Source organism: Cardiocondyla obscurior, unplaced genomic scaffold (genome assembly GCF_019399895.1).
Source record: "Cardiocondyla obscurior isolate alpha-2009 unplaced genomic scaffold, Cobs3.1 scaffold53_0_225703, whole genome shotgun sequence".
Lineage (NCBI taxonomy): Eukaryota > Metazoa > Arthropoda > Insecta > Hymenoptera > Formicidae > Cardiocondyla > Cardiocondyla obscurior.
In genome coordinates, this window is record NW_027228800.1 from 101556 (window position 1) to 111990 (window position 10435).

At 34.2% G+C, this 10435-nt stretch overlaps 1 long non-coding RNA gene across 2 annotated transcripts; it reads right to left on the bottom strand.

The window, feature by feature from the left end:
* Positions 1-410: 410 nt before the first annotated feature.
* On the bottom strand, positions 411-1223 carry LOC139112823 (uncharacterized). 2 transcript variants are annotated; one of them, XR_011547461.1, is made up of 4 exons: positions 859-1223; positions 716-794; positions 602-647; positions 417-525 (listed from the first exon to the last, which is right to left on the bottom strand). It is a non-coding gene; the product is annotated as an uncharacterized lncRNA (long non-coding RNA). The 2 variants fall into 2 exon arrangements; XR_011547460.1 differs by having other exon boundaries at positions 411-647; positions 859-1219.
* Positions 1224-10435: the final 9212 nt, after the last annotated feature.

Genomic DNA, 10435 nt, shown 5'->3' on the forward strand with positions numbered 1-10435 from the left:
TAAGTATATGCTATTAATCCTAAAAAAAAAAAAAATATATAACACCATATAATATAAAAAAAAAACCTATCTTTATATAACAATATTACAAATGGTCAATTAACTGGCCAAGGCTTATTATATTAATTAAACACGCTTATATTATAAAAACAAATGTATTTTATAGTATTATATATACATTATCACTAATATAACATTAAAAAGTTGTTATAGTTGTAGTAGTAGTAGCAGCGTATGCGTTCATCTTGGTGATGGGATATACTAAAATAGATAGAAATATATATATATTATAAAGTAAATAAAAATAACATTTATATAACTGCTATACATTTATAACATACCTTATTAATCAACCAAGCTATTCCACTAATAAACCTACAATAAAACAAAAAAAAAGCATTAATAAATACAATAACTCCTAACCTTAATCCAAGCTTAATAGAATTTAAATACTATATACTTATCTAATACTGGTGATGGAAAAATGAAATTGTTCCACAAAGAGCCACCTCCAAAATGTTCAACCTAGAATAGAAAATATCATAATTAAGAATACATTAAATTTATATACTTTAAATACATACATATAGAACATACATACCTAGTAATTTGGTATAAGGGGAATATTGTACGCTTTATTATATACCCTGAAACATATAAAGTAGTTAGACTTTGTTAAATACAAACTTTGCTATAATAAATCATTATTACATACCATTGAAATTCAGCTATACTAACTCCATAATAATATAATCCTTTATTCAACTCTGCGATCGACTGATCCTACTGCTATCCTGAAACATATATAAATAATTAAACAAAATACTTTAACAAATATATACAAAAACATAACCTTACTTAAAGTTCGGAGGCCGAACTTCCCCATGAAGGGAGATGTCACATCCTGCGACGACTAGGAGACGTTTTATTAACACGGGTAAAAACTTCACCACCGGCGAAAATTTTTCAAAAATCATATTATTAAAAATAATTCTACTACACCAACTACACCGGCATTCATAAATTTCACCACTTGTAGTACAGTCACTCGACAAATCTTTAAAGAGACACAAGCGACATCTACAATAAGTCCGTTTTAAGTCAAGTCCAGAGCCAACCAATCATAACCTGACCCATTAAATTTACTCTAACTACACTCAATTACACATGTAGACCCAAGAAACCGACATTTTGTGACAACTCCTACTAACAAATCTTATGAACAATTATTAACTATTGAAAATAAAACTTATAACAATGATATATAAATAAAAAATATATAGAAACATGTTCTTCTGTCTTACGGTAACAACATACGTAAAAATAACAGTTTCATAATAAGACATTTTTAATATCAATTGTTATAAACAATTAAAATTATATATAAAATATAAAAACTGTGATGGCTATCAATCTTGTTGTTAAAAATACAAAAACTTTTGTATATACCATTTTTTCGGTATCTGTAATAGTTTCCGAGATATAAAAATTTCCTGAATTTGAATCTCTCAGTTCAACTTTTCTCTTATGAAACTAAGGAACCACAAATCAAATCGTATAAAAATAAAATAAAATATAAAAAACAATATAACTGATAGAAAAAATTATATAGCTGTATTCGTCTCTCTCTATAGAAACAGAATATATGAAAATAATCACACCATTATTAAATAATAATATATATATAACTTATAATATATAACTTTTGATAATAAACCATAAACAATATTAATTATAATTTTTTTTGAAAAGCCTATAAGACCTATAATAACTTTTATTATAACATTTTCTATATAAAATCAAAAACCTAATTTATAAAAAGAATTAAAGGAAAAGTCACCCGTTATAAGGCAAAAGTCCCAGTAAGTGCCAATGTACATACATATATATCTGCGTCTAACGGTAATTACCGGGACCACAAGTTTAACCCTTAATATTTTTAAAAATAATAATCATAAAAATATGCTGATTAATTTAAATTAAACCTTGAACCTTTTCCTTTAAAACCATACCCTAATAATAATTTTTACTCACCTTGCATACCTAATTAATTTAAATAATACCCGGAGTCAATCGGTCCTCGAACCATATATATAAATGTACGTACAAAGACTTAGCCGCGAGAATGGTAAAGGCATAGGACTTAGCCGCGCGTACTCTTGTCTTTTCATCTATAAAAATTACTAAGTATGAATTTCGAGACGGACTTAGCCGCGAAAATGAACGATGGACTTAGCCGCACAGACTATACGATGGACTTAGCCGCGTGAGCTCTCTTATAGAACTTAGACTCTCGATCAACCAACATAAAATTAAAAATTTAATAATTTTTACTTTTTGTTATATACGTTCTAAAGAGCCTTAAATAACTAATAACAAACCCTTATAAACCATTTCTTAATCTGCCTTAGTTTTGGACTTATAAATTTTTAAAGTTACCCACTCATGTTCTCCTGATACATCAGCCGCGTAAAATCCTTAATAATTATTAAACCATTAAAGATCAAGCCATATCCTCTTAGATGTGAAGAGCCCTATGATTTTCCATCTAAAAAACCCATATAGACTTATACCTTTGTGGGCATTAATAGTATATTGTTATAAATAAATTAAATTTAATAACCATTAACACGCAAATTTTATAACGCTAAATCATACTTCCCTATGAATTATTAACGTATACTAAATATCTTTTCTTAATTTTTATTAGTTTAGCAGCTACGAATTTTTAAACTTTTACTCTTACCCATACATACATACATTTCAACACACGTACAGAGAGAACTCCCTTTATTTGCAACATTTCAAGAACTTATAATTATATTTGTATTAAGAGTAAATAAATATTCAAATTAACTTTTATAAAAGTTATTCTTTATTAATTAATTATTAAATTTGTTATAAACAAATTAAACAAGTACATTATTTTCAAATTCTGTTCCGTACATCCTTCGGCATTTGCAAAATTACCCCAAATCCATATATTATACTTTCTTCTACTCCTCATAGATTCCGAGATATAGGAATTTTACAAACTCCGATAATTTGAAGAACTGGAATACCTTTTTGCTGAAAAACAAGAGATACAAAAGTTAATAAAAGACCTTTTAAATTATAAAATATTAATAAACTATTAATTTATTTATAAAGTAATTGAATAAAGGAATAAAAATGGTTCTATAAATAAACTTTCTTAATTAGTTAATTATCCAAATTGTTATAAACAAATAAAACACTATCCAATTATTCAAAATTCTGTTACGTGTATTTTGTCACATTTGAGCTCCCATTTAAAAAACTATTAAACATTTTCTTTCTAACTCTTTTAGTTCTCGAGTTATGACCACTGTTCAAAATCAGAGACCGACACAAATGACACAAAATAGTAACACCAACATTTTCTAAACTAATGCTCCTAATAACCAACTACGAACGGAACAAAGACTCATCGCTATAACGCACAACTGAGTAATTAAAAATCTTATATTAATAAACAAATTAATAAATTGTTATAAACAATTTCAAGTTAACAATTGACCTTCTTTAAATTTTATAATAGAAGTTAAAGACTATAATGAATCATTAATCCCTGCAAAATAACTTTTCTTAATTCCTATTAATTTAGCTTTTATGAATTTTTAAAACTTTTATTCTATATATATATAGATATACTAAAGCATGTAATTCTTACCATCCTATTATTAGTTGATAAATAGCAACTCTGGTCTTATCTCTGCTATCCTGTAATAGAAACAATAACAGTAGAGAACAATTAACAAACTTAACAACTTCTAACAATTATAATAATTATTATTATTATATAAAATCTATATTATATATAAAAAATAAGAAATGCTTTAGTTAAACACTTGGAAAATATGTATAATGTAAAGAAACAACTCTTTTATATATAAAATAAAATATATAAATATCCTTTAGTTAATTAATGATTAAAATAGAAGAATTGTTTCTATCTAAACCAAGTATTAAAACCTAGTGCGGTAGAAAGTAGATTTTAACCAGCACTCTCACTGCCTTCAATACAGAAATAGACTCAAGGATATATCCTTGAGTCCCATAAATAAAATAGCTTTTACATTCAATAATTTAAACTATAAAATATATATATATATATAATATTATGTTAACACAAGGAAAAAATGGAGAGATCTAAGACTGAATTTATTAATACTTTAAACATACTCTAAGACATTTCTTAGACAATTTATGTAAAGTATGTTTAAAGGCCATCAGATAAAATAATAGAAAAACAGAGCTTACTTGTGAGTCATAGTTCTGAGTCATGACAAAACACTTTCTCGAACCAAGGCCAGCCTTTCAAGCCAATAGCGAAATTCGTTACCATATAAGGAACCAAGGTTGAACCTACGTGGACCAATCTGAAACTCTGTAACCAAATAAGGATTGTCAAGGTCAGAACTACTCCTTTCCATTGTTCTAAAATAGTATATAAGCAGTTCAGAAAACCATAAGCCAGCTTTATCGCGCCCACTACTTCAGTTACTTCTACTATTATTCAACCCCTTTTACTTTTAACTTTCTCGCGCTACAATTTTATCGCTGTCAAGATATAAATAAAAATACGCATATTACAAATTCGTTAAACTATAATACCAACTTTACTAATTATATTGAAATATTGTAAAAATTTGTGTTCAACAATAAATCTACTCTGGGAACAAATCATCAACTCTTCAACAGTGAATCATTAAGTGACCTTTATCTTGGAGTTTTAGCCTCCTTAACCGCAGAAGAACCCTTTAATTATTATTATTCATCATTACATGGTCGAACCAGGTCTCGAGACCACTTCGGACTTCAGGACGTCACACAACCTCATTTGTAATGTTCGTTTTAAACGGAAATGTGCCCGCCGAGTCAGGCTAATTACTGTAGAGTCAACGAAAGAAACTACGCGTTATTAAATCTAACTGCTACTAGATCAGAGTGGATAGCAAACGCTTGCTGTGTCCATAAAATATACCGACGACATCGCGAAACTCGTGAGCTATATTGTCTCGGTTGTGCACCCTTAATAGACTTTTTCAAATCCAACTTTGTACACGTCGTCGATCATTACCTGTATTTCGGGAACGCTCCTAATACATTAAAGTGTCGCGAGTGTAGAATAAAATTAGAGCTGTCGGAAGCTTACAGGAATTGTGGCGTTTGCCCCTTAGTTCATCGCGATTTTATACGTTATCTTGAATTAAGCGGAGATACAGTATATTTGCTAGGAGAACCAGTAGAAATATTCATCGATCATATAGGGAGTGAATCTCAGTAAAAGAACGTAAATGTGCCCAAATCGACCCCGTCCTCGAATGCCCGTTAGCACAGCTCCTTTGGGATTAACCAGAGCAGTTATCAATTGGTTGCTCCAAGCTAGGTGCGAGATCAGATACCGTCACTTCGAACAAAAGGTTACGCGTCTTCCCTTTTGCCGTAGATGCATGCTTAATTCCGGATACCCGACTTCAGAATTTGACTACGTACCGTCTCATCGCATCCTTATCGGAATACGTAGTGGAGAATACGAATGTAGCAATTGTGGTGTTTTAATAGCAGATTCACATAATATCCGACATTGCCCCTTGTGTATAGAAACGATAGATCGTTTTCTAGATTACCTTGACGAAAATCCGGAAGATCAACCATATTTAGATAGTGAACCGACTATAATTACTATTGTATACCGGAGATTACCAGTGCCAGATGCCTCATAAATTGTAAAATAAATATTTCGTGGTCCGAGCGAGTAAAAGAATCCCTTGATCGGAAGCCGTAACACGCTGAACTTTCTTGATCCCATAAATGCCTAAGACCCGCGGTTCGAAATTGTTTTGAAACATCCGCAATCGCCGGGACGTAACATTATTTCCATAAATTCAAAGATTTTTAGTTTTGGTGTCAAAGATCTTGGGGTGTTTAAGATAGTAAAAGTTTTTGCAGTGTCTGGAATAGGTGATGCGTCTAAAGTTAAATCTGTTGTGTCTATTACTGGCGGAGTTGGTGGTCTCAAAGATCGTTAAATTTGTCGTATTTGCAAAGGTATTAGAAATGTTCCGCTTTCAATAAATAGTATTTTTGGTTTTGCCTTTTCTGCCGTTGCTTTTCTTTTCAAGAATTCTATCCGGGCGTGTATACGTTTGCCGGCTTTGTGTTTTAAATTTCAGATTATCTAAGGTAAAAAGGAAAATGATATGATAAGCGATTTTAGCAATTAAAATGCTCACGCTTGAGGATAATGTTGTGAAGTGTTGTGAAGGCGGCGGTGTAGCAGATGAATGCTAACGCCTTAGTCTAAAAGCGGAATAGCTATTGCTAGTTTTTGCTGGTGTAAGTGTAGTGTAAAGTTAATAAAATTTGTGTTTATGTAACGCGGTATGGCCGCTTGTGTCAGTGTAATGAAATAAAAAAGAATAATAGAAATTATAAAAAAGACTTGGTAATCAGAGCAATCGCTTGTGGCGCAGTCCTCGATTTTAGCGCTATCGTGTTACGGCACGAAGCGGAGTAGCTCTTCAAAACTGGATGGGTTCGTAAAATAAAGATTTGTATGATTCGCCGGGCTAGAGAGACGCTCGTCGATGCTATTGCTTGTCTTGCTGATAGTACATGGACGCTTTCGCCTCTCAAGCAATGTAGCAATTTAAACGTTAACGCTTATGGGGCGGTTCAGCGCTTCAATATCGTCGCTAATAAAGCGGAGTAGCACTTTGGAACACTCTTTCGCTTGGCGGGTTTCACACGTTTGCTTCACTTTACAAACCCGGATTAAAAAAAGGAAATAAAAATAAACTGAATCAGCAGAGTAGCAATTATATGAATGCGCCTATAAAGCAAATAGAATCAAAGTGTATTTATTTTTTAAAATGAGAATACATAGACGCTGTCGCCTGTTAACAAAATTCATAGACGTTGAGTCATATGGAGCGAATTTGCATACGCTCAAACTGACTAGTAGCGCATCAACGTTAAGTGTCAATAGGGCAAGTGTTAGCGCATCAATGTCACAAATTTGAAAAGAATAAATTACTCAGAGTTTGTGCTAATGGTGCAAAAGTCACCGACATGCTAACGCTAAATTTAGGATTAAAATTAAACGACGTAGAGACCAAATAGTGTAACCGTTATCTCGATTACTGATTTTAATATTTAATGCAATAAAAAACAGTACAATATAATTGGTAATCGATTCGCGTTTAAGGTAAGTTGTCATAGATTTATACTATTAGTTTCAATTAAATTTTTAATTTAAATTGCAATAGCTTACAAAAATAAATTAAATTTAAAATAGAATTGACCACGGTAGCTAATTTAAGTGTAATTTCTTAGGTTTAAAAAGTGAATAAAACTTACGTTGTTAATGTTAGAAAAAATTAATATTTTGAGGCGTTAATTAATCTTAAATGTAACCACCGGCCTGTAAATGTAGTTCCAGGCGTTGGATGTTTCACGAAAATAATCCTTGAAGTAGAACAATAGAACTAAGCAGAGTTGCAAGTGTGTTGCTAACGCTTTCACAAAACTAAGTCTTAATGACAGGTATAGAGAATAGACTGGCACAGACGATGTGCACTGTATGACTGATTAAATCCGACTAGCACCGGAGCGGGGCACCGCTTGAGCTTATTACAATTGTCTCGAGATTTGCGCATGGTGTCGGCATTGTTCATTTTCAAAACGAAAGATGTTGAGTCTTGGTCGATAAAATATTTTTTACTATCGGCAACCTAAAATGTATTTTCCAAAATTCTTGCGGATGTTAAGATTTAGCTTTTAGACAACGAGATAAACACAAATTCCAAATTCGCAAAATTACGGCTTATTACCACGCGTTGAATCGACGATCGCGCGGCAACCTTAAAATCATTAATCACTTACAATACCTCCTGACACCAATCAGTGTGGTCCTGAAAAAGCCGAACTTAGACAACATCCTAAAAACGATTCCCGCAGGCAGGCGTACGAAAACCATTTACGAAAGAACGCCATATTCTGCAACTTCATCAAGGAACAAAAAAAAAACACGGCAAAGTACAGTCGAAATGCCAGCAGTGGGTGAACCAAACTAATAGTTACATTTAATTCTTTGTGCATCTGCTCCGCAAGTCACATCCGACCAGACTAGCATATTCTTGTTCAGACTTGCTCAACTTTTTTTAACTTTTGTTACGTCCCGGCGATTGCGGATGTTTCAAAACAATTTCGAACCGCGGGTCTTAGGCATTTATGGGATCAAGAAAGTTCAGCGTGTTACGGCTTCCGATCAAGGGATTCTTTTACTCGCTCGGACCACGAAATATTTATTTTACAATTTATGAGGCATCTGGCACTGGTAATCTCCGGTATACAATAGTAATTATAGTCGGTTCACTATCTAAATATGGTTGATCTTCCGGATTTTCGTCAAGGTAATCTAGAAAACGATCTATCGTTTCTATACACAAGGGGCAATGTCGGATATTATGTGAATCTGCTATTAAAACACCACAATTGCTACATTCGTATTCTCCACTACGTATTCCGATAAGGATGCGATGAGACGGTACGTAGTCAAATTCTGAAGTCGGGTATCCGGAATTAAGCATGCATCTACGGCAAAAGGGAAGACGCGTAACCTTTTGTTCGAAGTGACGGTATCTGATCTCGCACCTAGCTTGGAGCAACCAATTGATAACTGCTCTGGTTAATCCCAAAGGAGCTGTGCTAACGGGCATTCGAGGACGGGGTCGATTTGGGCACATTTACGTTCTTTTACTGAGATTCACTCCCTATATGATCGATGAATATTTCTACTGGTTCTCCTAGCAAATATACTGTATCTCCGCTTAATTCAAGATAACGTATAAAATCGCGATGAACTAAGGGGCAAACGCCACAATTCCTGTAAGCTTCCGACAGCTCTAATTTTATTCTACACTCGCGACACTTTAATGTATTAGGAGCGTTCCCGAAATACAGGTAATGATCGACGACGTGTACAAAGTTGGATTTGAAAGAGTCTATTAAGGGTGCACAACCGAGACAATATAGCTCACGAGTTTCGCGATGTCGTCGGTATATTTTATGGACACAGCAAGCGTTTGCTATCCACTCTGATCTAGTAGCAGTTAGATTTAATAACGCGTAGTTTCTTTCGTTGACTCTACAGTAATTAGCCTGACTCGGCGGGCACATTTCCGTTTAAAACGAACATTACAAATGAGGTTGGCAGGTACTTACCCAATCTCGGCATCTCATCTGCGCTGCTTTGGATTGCTTCCTCTGCGTTTCTATGAATTCAGCGTCGCAGTCTTTGACTTCCTTCTGAGGTGGATTTTCGTAGGCTCTCCTGCGTGGGTCGTCCTTCGGGATGTCGTTCAAGGAAGGCCTCTTTATGACGTAGGTAATCGGCTTCAGATGATAGATCGAAGTTCCACAAGAGTGTCGATTTAGCGCGTGATAATACGCGGTGATTTTACGTATTTGATATTTACGGCCGCCGCGTCGTGATTTAGAGTTTGTCATGGGTAGTTTCACAGAATATGAATAAGTTAACTAAAGATTCCAGGCAGAAAGCGTGCAGTGCGGCTGCACCACTTCCAACGCAGGAATACCTGTTAGACTGAATCTCAAAGACGTGCAGTGCGGCTGCACCGAAATCAATCTTCAATCACACAGGTTAATAAATATAGCAAATAGTGAAACTGTTGGATTATGGTAAGGTAAGGTATCACTGAATCTAGCACACGATGTAGAATTAACAATAAGTATATATTCTAAAGTTACGTTACAATAATGTTGGTTATACAAGAATAAAGTTTAAGATATAAGTACGAACTAGAAGAAAATAGTAAAGGACCCGCACGCGGGATGGACTCTCCTTAGAGAGATGTGACTCGACTTAGAACTGGGTACGAAGTGAGCTCTCTGGCTTGTGCATGGACCTCCTTCGGTTTGATCCTCTCCATCGTCGTTGGTTGACGGTGGGGGTGATGCGCGCGCCGCCGCTGGCCGTTGATGGGGCGATGACGCAGGTGGGGATGATGCGCGCGCCGCCGCTGACTGTTGGTGGGGCGATGACGCGTCTGCTCTGCTGGCTGTTGCGTGGGGTGATGACGTAGGTCCATGTGGTACGCAATACGATTACGCAATATGCTTACGCAATTACGCAATACTATCTTATGCTTAATGCTATTCTTATATAATGTGTTTACGAAGTGGTATATTGACGCACATGCGTCTAAGTAGATTAATTCTTATAGGTCTAAAATAGATTAGAAGTGTCATACAAGTAAAAAGGCGAAAAATTTCTTAGGCGTAGTGTTTCTTATTAACTATGTGTTGTGGGGTCGTAACATATGTCGTAACACCTCCCCTTAAAATAAAAGATTGGCCAATGTGCCAATGTTTTTGCTTAAAACTATAC